This window comes from Glossina fuscipes, unplaced genomic scaffold (assembly GCF_014805625.2).
Source record: "Glossina fuscipes isolate IAEA_lab_2018 unplaced genomic scaffold, Yale_Gfus_2 0, whole genome shotgun sequence".
NCBI lineage: Eukaryota > Metazoa > Arthropoda > Insecta > Diptera > Glossinidae > Glossina > Glossina fuscipes.
In genome coordinates, this window is record NW_023998414.1 from 42918319 (window position 1) to 42941630 (window position 23312).

Here is a 23312-nt window from a genome sequence, read left to right on the forward strand (position 1 = left end):
TCTCTCTCTCTCTCTCTCTCTCTCTCTCTCTCTCTCTCTCTCTCTCTTTCTCTTTCTCTTCTTTTCTCTTTCTTCCAAATCAATCGACAAAGTAGAGAGGCATATTTTTTATTTTAACGACTTTGAGTTTGATTGATTAACTTGAGCTACTCGCCCTGAAAGATGTTACAAACAACTCGTTCGATAATTGCGTCTTCAACTTTGACCTCGAATGTATGCACGAATTATTAATTTCCTGTCATTCATGTTAACAAATTAAAAAAAAAATTAAAAAAAAAAAACAAAATTATGTTAATTTGTTAACTTGGAGTAAAAAAAAATAAAAAATAAAAAAAAAAAGTAGTTAAAAAACAAAAAAAAGCAATTGTTCCATCAACGGGAATATATCATTTACGCATATGTGTGCATGCTTGTGCATTGCGCTTGGCAATTGTCGGCTTGTTGACCCAGATCACCCAGATAGGGGATACGTTTTGATTGAAAATTGAGAAATTCGATCCAACGTTTCTTCATATCATTGATAAAAGCATTTGAAAAGTTGCGATAAATGCTTTCGTTTTCGCTTTCCATTTAACAGAAACTCTTTTTTTTATGGGATTTTCTTATGTTGTTCTTAAAATGAACGGGCAAATTATAGCTTCCTAAACATTCAAACTTATGTGAGACCTGGCGAAATAGCTTTGCATTTTAATAGATGGCTTAGCTAAGAGGAAAAACTTCTTGGCATTTTATATTTTAAGTAAAACAAGCATATACATGTATAAATGTGGATGTGTATTTGATCGATAGTCTTTTGCCATTCGTCTAGTAAAACCATGCCATCAATGACATCAATTAAGATCATCTACGGTTTCTAGATAAAAAACTGAATTAAGTTAAGATTTTCATAGAATTCTTTTGAAGTCAGTCCTACATCATACATAGGAAAGCTCTACAGACGGTGCAGCAAATAATGCGAGGCAAAGAACTGATTATAGAGGAAATGCATCGAAAGCTCTCAGCCAAGCTGGACGAAAAGAGCCGGACTCATTAAAGACGTTGTCGCTGGACGGAGATGCCTTTCCTATTAAGCAATTCTGGACGATTTATATCATTGTCACGATTCGGTCGCATTAGTCGTAGCCGGCAGGCAATGCGAGATTGGAGAACTGTGACGACATGCAACTCCATTCCAACCTCGCTTAGAACAAATCATTACCTTATGCAGCATCACCGTTTGTGTAGTGTCGTCTATGTGATCAGTTTTTCATTCTCAACTCTCTCTCCCCAATTTCTTCGAAAAGTGTTCAATTTTGTTTCAGATCAGCAACGGCTCATAAATAGAACCTCAAGCCATTTAGGTGTTTACCGTTTACTCATGTGATACCTGCCAAAATATCGACCATCGTTTTGTAGATAGCCTTATGCAACTGGTTCAAAACTAGTGTCCAGTCATCGTTTACCTTCGCAGCGATGTCTCGTTTGGTTTACCAATTTTTTTGTCGAATGTCGATCGATCAGGGTAGACGCGGCAAACCACAATGAATATTATGGGGATGTACTCTTCAGCCTAAAAAGCGCTACCGCATAAGCGACTTTTTTTCAGAAATTTGATTCATTTTCAAAACCCACTGTTGCGGTTACTTTCGACAGAATTAACAAAATGTGTATACTGGTGGTTTCTTTTTTCGATTATCTACAGTCTGTAGACTGTCACATTTCACACGTGCTATGCTATCATCATGCTGTCATAGGGTTTATATTACCATAGTTATGCGGCTGTAAAGGCATTGTTTTACATAACTATAGGTGATGCGTCTCATCACGATTTTTCAAAAGAAGAAAAGAAACATTTTTTATGCCTGCCTCGAACGTAACGAAGACAATAAATAAATGTTATAAATAAAACCGAGTTAAGAGTAACGATAATATTCAACGCAAATAATGTTGAGGTAGAATGTACATCATAGAGCCTAGAACAAAATTATAAAGAGCAATAGATAGAATAACATAATGGGGAATAAGGAGAAGAGCAAGACAAAGAGAGTGATCACATTTAGAAAAAAAATAAAAATTTTCCACTCAATTCATTAATTTCGAGTAACAACATGTAAAAAGACAACAACAACAAAGTGAAAGATATGTAAGCCGCCCTCATTGCTTTGTATATTAGTCGTGTTTCTTAAGAAAGAAGGAAATGGCATTGAAAAACCTTTTTGAAAAGTTTCGTCTATTGTCGCTAAACGATTTTCGGTACTATTTTAAACACACTGTAAACGAAGGCATAGACAGTAAAATGGACCATTTATTGTATGCCTATTGTTCCTATGATGATAGCGATGATGGCGATGATGGCGATGATGGCGATGCTGATGATAATGGGGGAAAATGAAGAGGTGACGGCAAGCTAGTAAAACATTTGTATATTGTACTATACACGTTGTTGTTTCAATTGCTGTTGTTGTTATTATAGTTGTTGTTATAGTTGTTTTTATAAGTATTACACAAATCTATATAAAACATGGAAAAGTTTATGCTCATTTTAGTTTCAAAACAGCAACTGCTCTTCCTCAAACTACGTTTTCTTCTCCTTCGTTTCACATTCACAGTCGGAATTATAACGGACAACTTTCTTCGTCAAAGTAATGGTGAGAAAACTTATAGTTACATCGTGTGTAGCAATAGCGTATAGAGTGGAAGAGTTACTTACAAACAAAGAAGAAAATGGAAGTTATTGAAACGTCCATAAAGCTTACTGCTTACGTTTGTCCAAAAACGATACGCGAGGGAGGTAAGTAACAGAGAGTTTGATAATACACTGCAGACAGTAGAAGTACGACAGGAGTGCAGCTGAAGGTTCGAATTGAATTTATTACTTTACCAGCCATTTAAACTAAACCAAATGTATTATAAGCAAACACACACACACACATACACACACATACATACATACATACATACATATATGTATATATATGCACGCGCGGAAACATTAAGGCAGCCCGTAAATGAGTAAAAGGAAATTTAAGAAAATTATGAGTAAATTTTGAATAAATTTAAATTATTTTAATATAATTGTTCTTCTTTTTCTTTTTTCGTACATTGTTTTATATTTTAATGATTATTATTAGCCGTATAACCTATACGATATATAAGGAAAAATAACGGCGAAAAAAAAGAGGGAAAAAAAATCAAATTTACATAAATGATTAAAAACATTAAACAAAAGCCATTCAATCCAACAAGCATAAGTACATAGATATGTATGTAGTGATATATATATCCATACATATATATGCGTATTCAACATCGCACCTAATGTCTGGTCATCATCATCATCATCATTATCATCATCGTCATCATCATCATCATCATCATCATTGTGATTATCACCAAAAGGCACTACACTACTGTCTATAATATGAGTGTACACATAAGCACATCTACTATACTGAACAAAACCGATGTGCAAGGAATGAAAATAAAAATGACCCAACATTTTGTAAATGTTGTTTTTGTATTTGTAATGGATGTTTTGTTTGGCATTTAAAAAACGTGAACCACTTGACTGTCTCTCTCCCTTTCTCTTTGCCAGTTCACATAATCTCTCGTTTATTTCATCAGCTCCATTCGATGCAAGGTTGTTATTGTTGTTGTCTTATTTTTTTTGTATTTTACTATCATAATAAAAAAGTGACCGAATATGGTGAAATTGAGCCTGAATAAATATACAAATTGGCAAAAAATATATATATTTTTTAATATATATATATATATATATATATATTTTTTAATAATAATATATATATATATATGTATATACATATAAAATAACAAACACACATACATATATATAAACCTATATATATATATATACATACATACATACATACATACATAAATACATACATACATAAATACACAAATAACATATAAAAAATGAACACGGTCTAAAAGTCAAGTGGTCACTTTTTGTTTGATATATAAAATAATTTTCTCCCATTTCTCCGCTTGTTTGTCGAACTGAAGGGTTGCTGAAATTGGCGGAAAAAATATACAAAAAAAGGAAAAAAAAGCAAAAAAGAAATAAATAAATAACAGGAACAACAACAATAACCGAAAGCTATGTAAAATTTTCATTATTATTGTAAATGGTTTTTTTTTTCTTTAATTGTATTATCTGAAAAAACATTTATTTAAAATAAAACGCAAAACAACGAGACTAGGGAAAGAGTTCGGCTAACCAGTTCATCATCCCTCGAATTGCTGCCAATATGTATATTATTATATGTGGCTTTTAGGTACCGCTATAATAGGACCCTATATAGGCCGGTGGCCAATGTTTTTCATCTTTTTTGCATGTCCAGCGTCTAGAAGTAGGATAAATGTAAAAATAAAAACCATTAATTATGATCATGCCGAGTATTGAGACGTTCGTGTTCTTATTTTTATCCTTCACACATTGTTGCAGGTATGTCACAATTATTAATAATAAAAAGTTCCCCTCTCATCTCATCCTATCTGTCATCATATCATATGTTGTATATTATTATTAATACCAGAAAATGAATATCATCATAAATGGCATTATAGAATATAATGCATACGTGTTCTGCACCCTCTGATACCTCTTGCTCAAGCAGTCCTTTTTTTTTTTTTTGTTCTTTTCACTCAAGTGGTGTCGTCTATACGTTTAAGAAGGAACAGCTGCAAGCGGATGCTGTTTTTTAACACAAAATCGGAACACCAGCAAAGTGCCAGCGAAGCCTTGGCAACCATCTATTCGGTATGCTATTCTATACGCTACCCTATAATACTATACCGCATATATCTGTCTTTTCCAATCATAATCACTTCATACTCTATAAGTGAATTAAACTGTAAAATTCAATGTAAAATAAGTTGGGCAAGGTCAAGCATTTGAATACTCGAACATCCTAAGTTAATACTTTTGTTAGTCAATATAAAATATCACATTTTTTCGCATTTACAGAACCACTTTTCACAGGAATTCTTATATGGGGGGGAGGAGCAAAAGCTGAACCGATGTGAGTTTTGAATCTCTTCTTTGGCCAATCCATATATGTTGCTCTTTACCCGATTATCTTGAAAAACGCGAAGCATTCGATTATTTTGGCATATAAGCACTTGCTTGCGATGCGAGCACTTATATAGTAGCGTGTACGCGTAAATCTATATGGTTAAAAGTTAACACAATGAGTTTGTCTGCCAAATCCCTGTTCTGATCAAAATTTAGGAAACTTAATTTGCTCTCAAGAAATTTTATTATTTTTCATTTCCCATCATAAAAACTAGAAATTAGACTTTCTCTTCATACAAGGGCTTGCTTTCCATGATCACCCCTACATACATTCTTATATGCGCTAGTATCCAAAAATAGGGCCTGCATGATTCAAATTTGGTTAGGTTGATTTCTTTATTAATTTGCTATCGCTTTGAAATATTGAAAATTGCACCTTCTTACCTTATAAAGATTCACTTTTCATAGGCATAGTTATGTGAGAGGGGGGTTCAAAAAGTTGCCTCATCCGAAGCAAAGTTTTCACACTAATTTAGAATGCCAAAGTACTATAACCCGTCGGCTTTTGCCAGCAAATTTGGAAAATTGAAATTTTTTATCCATATAAAGTCTTTTCAAAATAAATCGTGATCCGGACGGAGGGACGGACAGATGAACAGAAAAGCTTATCGATGATTCTGATTCGACCAGTATCTGAGTGTTTCATATATCCGCAAAAACTTAATGTACGCTGAAAATCTCTCCAATCTACTCGTATATCCCGCCCATGAGGTGTAAAAAAGCAAATACGATCTTACTATTTTCGGTTAGCATATTGCAAGAACCCATTTCTTGATATAGGTACGCCGGGGACTTAGTAAAAATCACCAGATTACTAACGAGACATATTCCAGCAGCTGTTCCTTTAAGCGTCTATCTATCAAGAGCACGCAAAGTAGCAAACATTCCTTTAACCTTCATTTGACCGACACGTTCTTGGTAAGCAAGTCAGGTTTTGATGCAGCGCATGCTGATTCATTACACGTAATCATAATCATTTCTACATAACGTCGTTTTTCGCCCATCGGGAATGGTTGGTGGAGTATGCTTCAAACGCATAAATATGTGATTTGGCTTAAACGACTTTATATCATTAATTTACCGATTAAGTAAAGTCAAACCAATTATATATCTATAGGGGTATGTGTAGAGGTACAGAGAGGAGTACCTGGTTGCTTTGTAATATCGGCAGATCCGTCAAAAATGCTTCAACACAACTTTCAACGCTTATCCTCTTAATTATTACCTTTGGATGCCACTAAACTCAATTCTCTAAAATATTCTTACTTGCTTAAGTTAATGATAAATTATTTATTACCAAATTGTGCATAGTTTTCGCTTTTCTTTTTAGAAAAATTTGTTCAATTTTATTACTCAACATTATCTAAATATATTCACACATACAATAGGGTCAATAGAAACTTAGCCTACGAACGATTTGCTAACCGCTTCGCCCACCATTGATTGATGGATTGATCCCTCGCTTTGTAGGATCTAGAAATATGGAACGTAGATCCCGCAAGATACTAATAATATTCTTTATGGACATAACATTCCGTATCTGTCGTCTCTTCTTATTCGAGCCATCAGGGTGGTATAACTGATTATAGCAATTTGGCGTAAATATATACATATATATATATTAGTTGATGGCGACTAACGAGTTTTAAAATAGACTCAATTCGATTAAATTCGATTTGTTCCTTTTCTTAGTGGGAGCCATCGAGGGCCAGAGCTTATTGCAATCGTTTAATTAGCCATCAGTCTTCTTAGCCACTTTGATGGAACTCGTCTGGTTGAGTCAGTAAAGAAATTTATTGTAAAGTATCTCTAGTTGTTCAATTTAAGAGTAACGGTACACGGCCGAGTTTGCTGAAACTTAAATAATATACGCAAATATACGTTACACCATTTATGCTACAAGATAGATTAAGCTGAGGCGTAATTTTTCACGTTTTATGATCAAAATTGTTCCAGAATAATAATTCGATAAGTAAAAGTACCGGGCCAAGTGCGCACTATAAGGATGGATCTTGTCACGAAAAACAAGTCTTTATACGGTATTAAACGGTCAGCCTTAGCCAGCTGTCACACTTTGAAAGCCTTTCATAAATTTCTGTAGAATTAGCATAGCTTCCGTCATGCCGATACTTTGCCGAAATAGTTGAAACACAAAGGAAGTTTTCAAAAAGCAAAGCTGACGAGAAATTTACGAAAAATGAAAAACTGACTTAGAATCTTTAGAATTAACTTATATTAAATATAACTTTATTCTTTTGCAAGCTTTCCCTCTACGTGGCAGTCTATGAAAATTTTTCCATAAAACCCATATGTGATATAATGTATGAAATCAATCATGACCAAAAGGTCAATAATTCACGATCTGATATGTAATAACTTTATTAATAACAAATAAGAAAATTATATCAAGCTGTCGCTGAACCTTTTATACCAAGCACAGTCATCCTAGAAACGACTGAACGAAAGGACTGAAAAAATAAATTTTCATCCTGCATAATATTGGGTGGGCGTGGGTGATTTTGTCTATTTTTGTAGAATATGTGTAGCGAGTGTTCTCAGTTTTTTCTCATTGTAAGCCTGTTTTTTGACCGCTTAGGTCGTTTTCAACGTCTTTGTAAATTTTCTAGGCGACACATTGGGCGAGCCAACAGACGGACATTCTTAATTCATTCAACCATTCTGCATTTACATTTATCCGGAATGTTTGTACTTTATAGTGTTTTTGAAGCTTACTTCCGAACGTTATAAAGATTTTGACACATGACAATTAAGTGAATGGGCATAGACGGTTTTTCTTATTTTTGCGTAAGTACTATAACGTCACCTATGGAAAGTGTACTTATATATTTACATGTGCAGTTTCTGGATAGTGCGCAAAATAACAATTTTGTTTTACTTTTCGAAAGCAAGGATATTCTCAGTTGAGATAATACTATACGCGCGTCCTTCAAACGATTTGGCCCGTTCTCAATACAAACGTGCGTGCAAAAACTTTCAGAATTGCTGTCAAACTTGAAGTCGATAGCTATATTTTACAAGTGGACAGATGGAAGCATGGACATGCTTAAATCGATTTAGAATTTGGTGCTAATCAAAAATATATATACTTTTTGGGGTTTCTGAAGCTTCTCCTATCTTATACGCCTATAACTCTCATCCTTTCGATGATGGTTATAACAGTGCATCATAACGTTCAATCCAATCTTCCAATATTTTTCTTATATTTAGAGATTCTCAAAGTTATAAAATTCGATATTGAAAACTGAAACCCGACACTTGCCGCAAATAATAAATAAATCCACGCCTAAGTTGTACATGTCAGGTTTGATGCCCAGATCTGCCGGCTTATAGAAGCAAAAACGGCACAAAGAAACTCTTCACAAACTATTTGGCTACTAATTAGAAATTGATCACTAAGCTATGCTCGAGCTGTAGAAGAACTTTTTAAGGAAACTTTGACAAAGAGAAATTCATAGGCAAAGGCCTGATAATTATGAAGTGGAGCTTTATGTCCACTTCTAAGTGCAACGAAATATTTTGCATAATATAAAAAAGAAAAGCGAAACATTTAAAGCGAATGAAGTGCAAAACAAAAGTAAATGCTTAAATGAATGCACAAGAAGAAAAAATATTAATCTAGTTTTAGGGGCAAAGTAATGTACATAGCTAAGTAACGGCACCTCTATTAAATTTTTTAATCAAATTTCATTCATTATTCTATAGCCGGCTTGTAAAAGTTACATTGCTTGACACGTCCTAGTAATTTTTACATTTATTAGTTTATTTGCTTCAATAGCCATGAAGAGAGGCTGGAATGTGTTGGCAAAAAGAAAAGAGTAAAAGCAAAGAACAATTTTTGCTTTTTTAATATGCTGAACCCAAACAAACGAATGCAATAAAATTTGCAAAATAGAAGCAAAGGTACATATTCGTATAGTTTCGCTGTGCCTGCATTTTTATTTTTTAAGCGCCATCTTCATGTCACATTACATGGTGACTTTTATAAATGAAAAAATCAGCTGTTCGTTCGTATACTAACAATGTACGTACATAGCCAGGTGCTTACTAATTTGTTTGGTGCGCGTTTTCTATTTTGTTTGTGCTCTTTATTAAAATCGAAAAGAATCGCTACAATTTCTAATAATTTCTGTTTAGAGTCAATCGCATAAATATAAATATGGCGAGCACTGACTTTTCAGAACTGTTTGCTAAAATGAGTTACATGAGTGATAGAACAACCTACCTGTAGAACAGCATTCGCATAACTTGCTTGAATGTAAAGGTGATCTACTGTGTGCGTCTCTGGAATGCAACAGAACCTTGCTTGTAGATTAGCGCACGGCAACAAGGCTGAGGGGCGTGAAAATACAAAATTGTCAAGTAAGTGATAAATGCGTGTGTGCACAACTTTGATCTGTTGACTTCAATTCTAATAACCGTTTTTTTTTTTTTTTGTTAACGGTAATGTTAGCGTTGAAAGTCGTCGTATATGTGTGTAAGGTTGTGCGCTTATCTCAGCTAAATAATCAATACTCGCATAGTAATGTATGCACATATGAGTGAAATAAAAATTGAGAATTTATTCTACACCAGTTCTGCAAACAGTGAAGATTGCGTAGCAGCTGCACAGATTGACTGACACTAATATTCTAGTCTAGCAGCCAAGAAAAACTGCATGCGTTCCGAGATGACATTTGCTTAAAATTATCCACTCCAGTCCAATACAATTTTTAATCCAAACTTTAACTTTACAACAAAAAAATTGATTTGATTTTTTTTATTATTTATTCTAAGGAGAATTCAAATAAAATAACAGAGGTGAAGAATATTAAAGGTTAGAAGTAATTTTAAACTTTTCTCGTAACTAGTTAAGAGTTTAATCCGCGTCTAAACCTTTATTAATGGCTCCCTGAGCATACGGTTGGGTGCTCTCTGCCACTGCATTCGCTTTGTGCTCACGAGGAATGTTGCTTTGTGAAGCTGGCGGGACATTTGCTAAATCCACGGATCGTCTAACGCCTGTAATTGTTCAAATTTTTTACTTTAATCATTTTCCTAGAAGAAAGTGACGAAATCCAATGACATTTTATTTAACTTACTACAACAACAACCCATAATATATATATATATTTGTGTCTTTCCCAGACGATCTTCGACGATGCTCGACGTGATTAAGAAATTTCAAAAAGTTAAAATATCGTTATTAATAGAAAGAGTAATTATTTGATTATATCAACCAAGGAATTTTTATTAACACTGTTGCTGATGTAAAAGTGAAGAAACTAAAGTAATTATAAATTTTTTTTTTTTGAAAAAATAATTGATAAGATTTGAAGTTTTTATCAAATGATTAATTTTTTGAGTGCCTATCGATCATGCATGGTAGGGAAAAAATAAAGGCGGACATGGTTTCATAAATGAAATATACATATTATATATTTATACAGTGGTGGCCACGAGTTTAGCACACTTCGTACCTATTGTTCTCAAAAGCAAATATGCTTTTCTAATTATCATCAACGATTCTAATATTTGTCCTCAAGTGTAGCGTGCGGCGTGATCAGCATGCATCGTTATTTTCTTTTTATTCCTCAGATGTGCTCAATGTCAAAGACCCAGAACAAACGACCCGTAAGGAGTACTCATTAATTTATGGTGCGTCTGCAACCGATCCATATATAAGCTCAACGATAATTCATTTGCAGACGGAAATCCAGAAGACTTATTGTCCAGACTTTCTTTTCGTGAGGAACTTTCAAATGCATCCAAACAACCAAAGAAAAGTAATGTTACCTGAACTTCAGATCATGGTTAACTCGACTCGAAAACCCAAACAAGTGTTCGCCTAATAAAGGCACATGTACTAAATGCGCTAAATTCATGTTCACCACTGTATATATTTATTTATATATATATATATATATATATATATATATTATCAAAGTAAATAGCAGTACAACTGATATGAGAATCAACATTTAAAGCAATGAACGACCCTTACGTTATTTTTGCCGGCCTATTGGAGAAAACGTATTCAATAAGATTGTAGTTATTTATTTACAGCTCAAGTATGAATTGGGATTATTTAAAATTGCTTTAAATTTTGTTTTTTTCTTTTTTTTTTCATAAAAAATTAATTTAAAATATAAAAAGAAAAAATGACTGATAAATGTCTACTAATTAATTTACGAAGTAAATTTCACATTTTTGTTTAAAGAAACACTTACAAAAAAGAAAAACATATAAATTACCATCCATTTAATAAAATAACTTTTTCCCATCTCCCAGTTACAACTGTATCCAGTTTTTTTTTTTTTTTTTTTTTTCAAAGAGAGTAAAAAAAAAAAAATTAAATTGATTTCCTTCTTTTTGCCTCATCAAAGTTAGTTGACGTCATTTTTTTTTTTTTTTTTTTTTACATATCTATATATATATATATATATATATATATATATATATACGTACATTTATTTTTTTTATCATTCAGCATTTCAATTACAATTCCTTTGCATACTGTGAAAACTTCGGGCTTGTGTAAGAAGGAAAAAAAAAAGACGAAAAATTCCAACCCTAGCCACAATGCTTGTCCCGTTTAAGTATGCAGGCCAACTGAACAGAGTGAAGCGGACACATTAACTGCCGCCTCATCTATTTAATACCATAAATAATTGCATCTAATTAAATATTCACGCGGATGAATGAAAATGTCCTTTTTTCTTGTGGTCCCTTGCTATCCAACTCCTAAAGCGTTCTTACTGAGGCTTTCCTTATTTGTACATTTTTCTAATTTGTATAGTTATTGTTGTTGTGATGATGCTGTAATGCTGTTGCTCTTAGCTGCATTTGACGCGTGATGGAGCGAATGTCATTCGAAATGAAATTTAGTGCGAAACAACAGCAAGAAAAATATAAAAAACCATACAATTTGAAAGTAACGATAGTAAAAAAAAAGAAAAAGGAAAAAGCGTGTAAGAAAAATTAAGTCAGCGTATATATGCATACATATACATATACTTACATAAAAGAAAGTAGAAAAGGAAAAGACGAAATGTTAAATTTAATAGTTTTCAATTAGGAATCATTCGTTTGCAGGTTTCGTTTTCTTTTTGTTTTTTTTTTTTTTTTGTCCTTTTCTTCTTCTTTTTCGTCGTCTTCTTTCAAAATAGAAGTGGCTTTGCCATCATTTCCTCTTAAGCACAATAAATGAAGTCACGTTTCTTTTCTTTTCTGTTTTTATTTTTCTTCTCCCCCCCTGCCGCTCTCTCTCCACCTCCTTTACAATGCAAAACTGGCGCCATTTTCAAAGCTCATTTAATTTAATCGTTAATTTAAACTCTATTTAATTTTTGTCAGCCTTTTTCACGGCTGCTTGCAAATGTACGCGGCATTTATTATAAAATTTTTATTAATTTCTTGCATGTCTATAAAACTATACAACAACTACATTAAGAAAAAAAAAAACTTTACTATTGGATAAGTTTTTTTTTTTTCTTCTCACTATGTTTGTCGTTTAACATCTAAAAAGAAATCGTTTGCATATGAAATGAAGTGGAAAATAGTTTATTGAAGACTATCAACCACTTCTAAACGTGAGGCGATTTCTTTTCTCCCAAGCATTCATTTTATTGATTGTTTGGAATACGGTTTTTTCAAAAGCATCATTCGGGTAATAAGTCGTTGGATAAATAACGTCATGCTCTCAATTGCCGAAGACAACTGAAGCGGAGAAAGTCATCTGCTTCGACCAGCTTGATGTGTAGGAAATGTTTCGAATAATGCGCTTTAATGAGCACATTCATCGACGAAGAGAAGCCTGCCATTGTTTATTGTATGAGAATTCATTTGATCAACAAAGATGGCAAGAACACCGTGGAAATTGTAAAAAATATTAATAAGGTTTGTGAGGAAAGCATACTAAACATAAGGCAGAGGTAAGGATTTGCTTCATATCCATTTTCCATATCCAGAAAGGAAGAAAAGCTTAAAGAAGGACTTCATATTAGTTTCCCAAAAAGTTTTTCAAAATCGATTTTACAATTAATTATTAAGTAAAACGACTAAAAATGGGACCTCTAAAGAATTGTCAAAGACATGGAGACATTTACAAGCGAAGGTATTCCATTCCTTACAAACGGAAAGTGCAGCCAAAGCATACAAAGAAAAATAGGTTTGATGGTTTTAAATATAATGCAAATGATAGAAAAACGGCAAACGGAAGGCGGAGCCGCCTACGCTTGAAAAGGTAAACATTTCCACGAAAGACAAGGATGAATGGTGATGAAATGGTAGCATTTGTCGTGTGTCTACTGCATAGCACATCCAAAACGCGTCTCGATCGACTCAACAATGTATCGTTTATGGTACTCTCTATTTAGCTGGGTGACAGCAGCTCGCCGAGACTGCGGCCATTTTCATCTACCTCTCCTCGCATTTTTCTGACCATCACCATCGCATCATGCGAAACATGTCCTGAAAAACAAAAAATGCTGTGGCGCTGAAATTAGAGAAGCCACCAGTTCACCAGTTAACAGTAAAACAGTAAATTACAGAAAGCTATATAAGCAATATGGAGAGGCCATGATAAACGTGTTTTATTTGTTTCACATGAACTGGCAAGAGATATAGAAAAACGCAAGACTAAAAAAATATTATTCATTCCTCAGCCCAGCTGCAGCTGAAACTGTCTGCCGACCTTCATTGCTAAGACATTTAAGTAGCGCTCACGCTGGATGTCCTATTCCGATAATACACGTTCGCGCCAAAATCAGATGGAGCGGTTAATTTGAGAATGAATTTAAAACCAATAAAATGTATAAATAAATAAATAGGGAAGAAGCAAGAAAGTGCCATTGGCAACTGATTGAAGAAACGGCGTTTAGTAATAGATAGACAGGATTTAAACGACAGAATGAGTAAAGAGAGCGCAGATAGTAAAAATTTCGATTTTTGTCTGTTTCACGAGAATGTTTGAATAAAACGAAGTTGTCCAGTTCTCGTCCAAAAGGAAATTCTCTTATCGAATATTCCCGCCGCACTGTTATTCAAAATTTTATAACACATTATAGACTTGGTACGAAATTCGAGTCAAAATAATCAAATTTGCACAAGTTAGTTGATGCGTCGATTTTTCAAAAATTACCGCATTCGGGAACAACGAGTCCAAAGTTTTAAAAATTTCGTATAATTTTTTCGTATTAGATTGCAATCGACAGCACCACCAACTACTGCCCTGCATGCTCACATATTCTAGTTAGTCTTATTTGCTTTTCCTGCATCTGTCAAAGACAGAATCGTCTGTTCGACTCTTTACCTGCACGGAAATGACGAAAAAAAAGCGCGAGGCATAATTAACATCATCATTTGGTATCATTGATACGAAACTTATGATTTGTTAGCAGAAACACTGGCACTTTCCGAATTGGCCTGCAACTCATATCGTCGTGATAAGAAGTTGTAATGCCCTGGCTAGGGAGCAACAACAGTGTCCATGTTCTTATTTCACCTTTGCAGCTGGTCACGCTGCCATATTAGCCATAGCTATTTAGTACTGGATCGAAAGGGTGGATGCGTTATGTTTCACTTCCTCTCCTACTGGGCCAAGTCAGCTTGTTTCGTTGCGTTTCACATTCAATTGTTTAAGAATATATTTAAATATTATTGGACATCATTGTTGCATCTTTGACTGACATTGTAATCAATAATGATAGGCTTAAAGTGCTCCGAGATTTACATAAGAATCAATAAACACAGCAAAAGAATAGTTAACAGGCTTCAATTTACCAGCAGAGATTCATTTGACACCGACCGTCATTTCCGAGAAGAGATTCAAATTTTCGTTCGATTGAGCGAACCTGAGGTGAATCGACTCTATATTCTTTATTTATTTTGTATTGAACGCGCTGTGAACCTTATCGATTAGATAGAGAAAAATTCATTGCCACAAAGAAATTTTCTCCTTGAAATTTCAAACTCCTTCCCACTCCACAATGAATCAAATGAATCGCTGGCAGTAGGTATGCTGCCTAATGATTATCTACTAAATTTCTCTAATACAATAACAGATGGTTTTCAAAGGTGTTTGTATTCATTTATTATAAAGACATTAGTATGCAATAAATATCAAGTTTGCGAACGATGTGAAATTAGTGTGAAATTAAAACAGTGCATTATGAAAAGTGTTTTATTTATGTGAACGGAAGGTAAATGCTCAATATATGTAAATTTCAGTAGAAGGGGAGGAAGAGAAAGGAAACGCATAAGGAAAACTTTATGCACACGTTTATTGTGTGCTGTTAACATAATTGAGTTTTGACTTTATTAACTTGTAATGTTAGCCAAAAAGAATCTATTTAAAGGATCAACCGGAAACAAAAAAACAAAAACAACGCAATAAAAGTTTATATGTATTATAAATAAAAAAGCATATAAATATTTTTGTGAAACAACTTTTCTTGCAAGATATATTGCATATGCTTACATATACATGTATATATATATATACACATATATATATTTATTTATTTATTTGGCTTATTTAGCTTTATTTAAGGTTACAAAGCTCAATGTCCTCATTTTAGAGATTATTCCGTGAATGTTATTGAAACCTTGTCTATTCATCTTCAAGATGCCTTTCAGAATGTAGGTTGAAAAAACAACCAAAAAAAAAAAAAAAAACAAAAAATGCAAAATCTCTATCCCCCAATAGACGATTTATTCGTTTTCCTTCCTAATATTTACCCTTTTTTATTGCGCAATATTTCCTTTTTTTGCTTTTCCACATCCTAAAATGCTTTTTATTTCCCACATTTTCATATTAAAAAACGATTCCAAGAAACGTACTTAAATGTTTATGACATATATGCACACATTTATGTTTTACTTCTGTGTGTCTGCATTTTCCTCCAAGTAAAAGATACTCCTTAGCAGAAAAAAGAAAAAAACGTGTTTTCACACTTCATAAAAAAAGTGTAGAAATTCCGCACAGCATATACAGGCAAAAACACACCACCCAGGAAGTGCAAAAAGGACCAACAAATTGCAAGAAAATCGTTGTACAAAAGATGCTAATGATTTATTTAATCGAATCGACCATATGTCGAATGTTTTTTTTTTTCTTGCTTTTTTTGCTTTATTTATGCAAGGGTTTTGAATTCAATAAGTGTCAAGTGTGCCATTCTTTGTCTTGTTGTTGTTGACTATTATTTATCTAATTTTACAGAGGTTTCACAGAGGACAAGTTGATGACAAGGGATGTGAAAAATACCTTTGGTTTGGCCATTGCTTGCTCGCTCCGTCCTCGTCTTATGGTCAATAGATGCAATTTTCTTTTTCATTCTTAGTGTTTTTAGGCTTTAAGAGCAATCGTTTAAGAATGAAAAGCGGACTTCCCATTTGCAAATATCTATATATGCTGCCCGTTTTAATAATTGACCTTTAATGTGCAACAATAAAAAAAAAAAAATAATTTTTACAATTCATTTTGTCTTTTAAAATGTATGGAAATCTCTTCTTGTCTTGTATATTCACATAACGAGTTTCGTTGATCAGCTGTCAAAATAATCAGTGAGATATTATATAATGTTATAAAAAGTCCAGCTAGTAAAGTAAATTCGTTTGATTTGAAAAAATAACAAAAAAAAAAATAAAAAAATAATAATTAATTAGTGAAGCGGTTTTTACATACACACACACACACACATACATACACACACACACACACACACACACATTTATGCAGATACGTGTGTGTATTTATATAATAAGGGTGCGCAAAAAGAAAAAAAATCGTTAAAGGCGTCAACAAAGTTTGTAGATATGTTTGGTGCATTTACGATGTGTGTTGTTGTTGGTTTTTTCGTTACATTTTTCACTAAAGGCTAATTAAACGAAAATTAATGGTATAATTATATTCTAGATGTTGGTTTGTTTGCACATTTTTTACCATGTGTGTGTTAACATGCAAATGCATGTGCGTTCATATCCCCTAAACTCCTATAAAGGAGTGGTGCTGTGTTCCATTACAAACGAAAATTAAATGAATTGACATTAAGGAACAACAAAAACAACAACAACTACAGCAGCGAGCAGAAGTGCCAGGAGACAGTAACTGAAAAATGTGTCACAAAAAAAAAAATGTATTAAAAAGTTACATAAAAAATACCGAAAAAATTAAATTGTAGAAGAGAAAAAAAAATAACAAAAATAAAAAACAATTCTATAGCACTACTCTACATAAGTGATAAAAACGCGCAAGCCAAACTCATTTATGTACAGATACACACGTATATATATATATTTATAAAAAGGATCTAAGAGAGAGAGAGAGAGAGAGATTATTATCAATTATTATGCTAACATGTCAAAAAGCATTAAAAATGCGCGAAGCTACAAACAAACAAAGTATACTCCGTGTGCGAAAATGTAGGAGCTTTTCCTAAGATTTGTAATTGATGTAGTGAGCGAGTGTATGTATATACATATATATGGCTTTTGCACTTTCTTTTCATATATTTACTTATTGTTTTTTATTTAAATACATGCGCTCGACGGGGTTATATCAACTTATTGGCTACAACGCCTCTCATATCAGACCATTGTTAAGCATAAGTCAAAGTCATGCCCTTTCCGCATGACCGTAATCAATCGACTGCTCACCGAACTGCATAGTGAGAGTTATGTCAGAGATTTTGTAAAATCTCTGCGTTCTTGATCAAGTCAACTAGTAAAGAGCGTTTTAGTTATGCCTTTTCGATAATATCGCCCTTGGATTTGAATCCTCATTCTTAATATCCTCTGTTACCCTTTCTCGTCAGTTTATTACTTTCAAGGCCGGTAAAGCCGAGATATGACAACGAATGCTTACCATTAGGTAACCTCGCATAATAATATCATTTCTCTTATATCTGCACATTTTGTGTGGTGACCTACACAGCCATGGACGCAATATATAGCACAAATTTAAACTGAAATTTCAATAAATAATTGTAGCTTGGACAACCTGTAATTCAACTTATATATTAAGCTTGCGGGATTGTGTGGAACGCCTACACATGAATTTAACAAAGACCCGACTTTTGTTACAACAATCGATTCAACGTCATTTTCTGTACCACTTACAGATCGCTGTTCGTAAGATATTTTAACGAAACTTTGTGCACTAATGTCTTTCAGCCCAAAGACGAACGCTATCAAAACCTCTTGTTTTGAAAAAGTCGTTAGATCAAAAACGTTTGCAACTTCCAAAATTTCTCAACAAATATCGCTAATGAATTGATGTGAAAGGCTTCCATTGGGTGGACTATTTTTTTGATTCCCTCCCATATAATTGTTACTCTATAAAAAGTAAGTCTTTATGCTATAAACCTGATGATGATGATTTTTGATAAAAATTGGTTTATAATACTAAACCAAGACCGGGGTATTTAGTGCTCGGCCAACTTTCTCAACTATAATGTTTTCACTTATTTACAACTACATAATTAAAGGGCATTATTCCCAGTGTCGCTATTTAACACACATTGCTGCATAGAAAATACAGTTTCGGCATCGTCACAGGAATAAAATCTCAACTGTGCATAAGCCATCGATATAAACAACTGCCAATTAGAAGGTGCAAACTCTGGCGAATACAATTGGAAGAGTAGCTTTGAATTCAGTTTTTCTGTGACCTAGCTGAACGGCGAATCTAGCTATATGTGATCCAGGTTTCTTATAACGAAAAACTTGTTGACTACAATAAATTCGACCCTAACCTTGATAATTTCAATATTTCGCATTGTCGTCGATATTGATTGCTCAACTTTCATGTACGGAAATCTGAAAACAGTTTGTTACAGTGAATGACCCTAACTCTTCCCTCACTGAGTCTAGGTTTGGTGTACCGCAAGATGTCATTTTGATTCCCTTGTTGTTTAATCTCTTCATAAATGATCTTTGGGATTTAATTAGGAAAGGCTACTCTTTTTTCGCTTATGCAGGTGACATCTTTCGGCTTATATTTTACTAATGAGTCTTGAGCAAGCCTTGGTTGCTAAAGCCTTATCCTTCAAATCCCTCCCTACTGGATCATTCAACCTCAATGTAAAAATATCTGGGTAGTCTATTGATCTTGTAGATCCAATACAATGTCTTGGGGTAACTTTTGTTCGCAAACTCAGCTTTGGCTCTCACATTAACTATGTCTCTGCTAAAGTTTGTTGTACGCTCCGAAAACTGTACAATCTAAACTCATGTCCGCTTCTAAAGGTTAAACATACCATTGCCTATTCCCGCCTTTGAACTAATTTTCTCCATGAAATATAAAAAATTATGCATTTTTATCATATAACGATTCGTGGGAAAGTTTGGTAAGTCGAAAAATTTTGAAAATAACCAATTTTTTTTTCAATATAACAACATCAAAATAAGTCTTCATATGGGGAGGGAACGAAAAAGTTCATTTCAATAGTGTTCGGCCATTATTTCATCAGACGGACAGGCGGACAGGCGGACAGACAAGCTTAGATCGGTATAATAAAAGTTGGGTTTATCGTAACCCCTTCTCGATATTACATACGCTCGCACTAACTTAACTTAACACACCTGAGAAGTGTGTGAAAAAACAACATACCTTTTAAACACCTTTTACCACACTCCCGCACGCCTAATGTTTATTTCAAAAGAAATTGTTCAAGAGACATCTATCAATATGTTAACATGTAGCGCACAATTACTTATTATATGCTTATATGTGAGTTTAAACTATCTATCAGCTAACAATTTTGTGGGCATTCGTGCTATGAAATGTCGCGCAAATATATTAGTTTTCATTAAAGGCATTCAGACATTGTTAAGATATTTAAGTGGTTACGCTTCTATATGCTTACATAATTAACATAACGTCCCAAAACAATAAATATAAAGGAAATTTAACAAAACAAAAAACAAAAACAAAATAGTCAGCTAGCTATAAAACGTTAACAAAAATCATTTACTTTAAAAATTTATATCGCATGTACAGGATTATCATCAGGAGATTAGGCCACCAAAAGAGTATTATTATGACTATTATTGACTCTGACACAACGCCAGCAAAATAACAAAATAACGTAGCAGAGCGTAACATTTTCACAGTATATCCTTTTTTATTGAAAAACCCTTTAACTCATACACATGCGAACATATTTCGTTATGTTTGTTGTGTGTCTCCATAAATTTTATGTTTTAAAATTTTCGTGCGTTTGAAAAGTCTCCCTGATGCCATAAATATTGAGTTTAGCCGTGTTGCTAGTTCATATTGCAACAGTTTGTTGAAAAACTCCGCTCCGGTTAGTTTTGCTGATCTGTGTGCCCTGCGAAACGATTGTGTGTACTTAACAGAAAGAGAAAAGCCTGTTACTGTTAGTACGTACAACTGGTACTTTGTTACATTTATGGTGATGAAATGCTTTTTGAAAGTCATTTTAAAATCCACTTTTAATATACCATCTATTTCATAACAACCAACCATTCATTCATTAATTTATCCGTCCACCTACTTCCAAACTCGTCTGTCTATCTTGGCTCTAATAAACGATAATAATGTAATGTGTACCAGTAGCGAACCCTCTCCTTTTCGAGCTACCATTAAATGCTTATATTTACGCGCGTATACGTGTTGTAATGGTAATGATAACAATCACATACATACAGAGACATAATTATCAACTCATATATTACATTTTTCGGGTACCATATACTTTTAGGCAGTTAAAGAGTCAAAACTAAGTATGACACGGTATTTTTATGGGCTTTTCAGGAGGGCTGTTGTTTCGCTCACTTATTGCTATTATTAGGAAACATTAACTTCTTATTATTTACTGACTGGCTGACTAACTGAATGAATGAATGCATGAATGAATGAATGAATGAATGAATGAATGAATGAATGAACGAACGAACGAAAAGCAAGAAAAATGTTAATGTGTTTTGTTAATTGATTTACTATTTACATATAAATATTTCAATGTAAAAATTTTCATTAATTCGCAGATAGTGTATCGCGTCATTACTGGCTGACTACAAAATTCACTTTCTATCACCACTTATACTTACTACTTTTTTAAGGGTTAAAATTCAATTGTTTTTTTTTTGCTTTTTTTTTTGCTTTTTTTTTGCTTTTTTTTTGCTTTTTTTATTTTTCTGCCGTAACCAATTCAACCCTTTGATCTGTTTTCGGTTCATTGGTTTTTTATGCGCCTGTCAGAGCTGTTTGTATTGAAAAGCCATTAGAAATCAATAGTTTGGTTTAGGTTCACTTTACTCAATCTCCCTCTTACTATACAATATGGGCAGCCAATCAACGCACAGCTGCCAAATGATTGGTAGACATTTTTTGTCTATCTCCTATCATCGAAAGAAGAAAACTGACTCAACTCAGTTAAGCGAACTACTTACTATTTATTTAGTGTCATTACAATTTTCTATCAATTTTCATCATTTCATATTTAGCTTTGAAAAGGTGACAAAATTTCGAAAATATTTTCATCTTGCATTTTTCCTTATAACCAAAGATTTGATTGTGCGTATGCTATGGATCATAGGATCTGGTCTTCATATACAAAATTCACTTCGTATGCATCACCGAATACTGTATAATAAATAAAAACTAAATACATTATATATGCATACACATATATATATGTATTTATGTATAGATCATATTACTCAATAAGGCTCTGCTCACATAAATGGCGACACTGTTGATAGAATCCATAGGATTTCGGAATAGTACGAATCTCTTCAGACTTGTTACGTGGTAAGTCATGACATTTCCATCATCACCAATTTTTGGGTGGTCACCGGATGCTGCCTACTCGGGCTGAGTGCCGATTTTCCTGTATAGTATAATATAGTAACGAACCGATGTTTCATTCATGGTCATAAGTCGCATGAATATATACTTTTTATTTCGTCTAAACGTCACCAACCGGCAATCTGGGTCATCGACGGGTAGTCGTCAAAAACGAGCACACGCGGCAACCACTTCGACGACAACTTTCTTGTGAACAAATGTTCTATTGTCCTGTTGACGGTCTCAACTGTCTCAAGCCACTTCATTGTTCGGTCGTCGGTTAATGCGAAGCTTTTATATTTCCTAGAAAAACGGTCCGAATTCGGGCGATCAGAGCGTTCAGCATAATCGATGTACATACGACTGTGTTTAAAAATAGCAAAACTCTTACAAATTCATTCCTTCGGCAGGCAAGAGTGGCCATAACATCTTTCAGCCGTTTTTGGCAAACAGCTGACTACAACGGAGAACGCTAAACTTCTCGTACATGATTATTCCCCCGTTGGAGACGGTCGACAGTGCTGTCATCTATGTGTCACACCGAGGACTTATTGAATGCCGTTATAAAAAAACGGAATCCAAGCACAAAAAAGAAAATTGTATAAGTTATTTAGATAAGAGAGATACTTCTTTAGATTGCATTTAATCTTTGGATGAACCCTTATATATACAACATTTTAGAAGATGATGTTTTTTATTCAGTTCTGTTACATTTTCTTTTTTGTATCAAAATGTAAATAAAACGATGTGTAAATTATTGCATGCTATGATGTATCGAATGTGAATTAAAGAGCTCTTACTGTGCTTGGCTTCAAGTTTCTACGTTAATCCGAAAATCCCCTCCACTAATATTGTAATAATCCAATTATATTCATTTCGTGGTTTGAGATTTGAACAGAGCTTTTTAACCATTTATATGCTCCGCAAGTTGCAAATATCTGACCTAGAGATTTAAATACTTAAAGCAATTTTAAAGTTGAATTTTTTGCAATGGGTTCTTCTTTCAACACATAAACCGTAAGCACATTTAATATATTATGATTTATGATACAATATGTATGGTTATCCGTTTCGTGATTTGACAGTCCCGTTTCAGAACTGGCACATTTGAATCGTTTAATAACCGCTGACGATGTCAAAATAGTAAAAACTTATCAACAAAAAGTTGATTCTATAGTGGACACGTTTCGCGCATTACGAATAGATTATGGCTGAAAAACTGTGAAGGAATTTGAAGTAATTGAATCTGTAACAGATTTGTTAAGGCCATGGGCCATTATCGAAACGCACGCTCGAACGAACACATTGGTGCTGTTGGTGAAAGTGCCAAAGAGGATCTAAGAGGATCATCCATCGCACGGCGCGCACAGCACTTAGACCTATTTTACGCCGCATTTGGATTTGCATCTGCATATATACAAA

General features: G+C 33.7%; 1 long non-coding RNA gene across 6 annotated transcripts in view; it reads left to right on the forward strand.

Moving 5' to 3' along the window:
- The first annotated feature begins 9184 nt into the window (after positions 1-9184).
- The window catches only part of LOC119644707, a 53716-nt gene continuing 39588 nt past the window's right edge, over positions 9185-23312 (forward strand). For all 6 annotated transcript variants that reach the window (XR_005248564.1, XR_005248568.1, XR_005248565.1 and 3 more), the window contains exon 1: positions 9185-9460. This is a non-coding gene — a long non-coding RNA (uncharacterized LOC119644707). The remainder of the gene's footprint in view (positions 9461-23312) is intronic.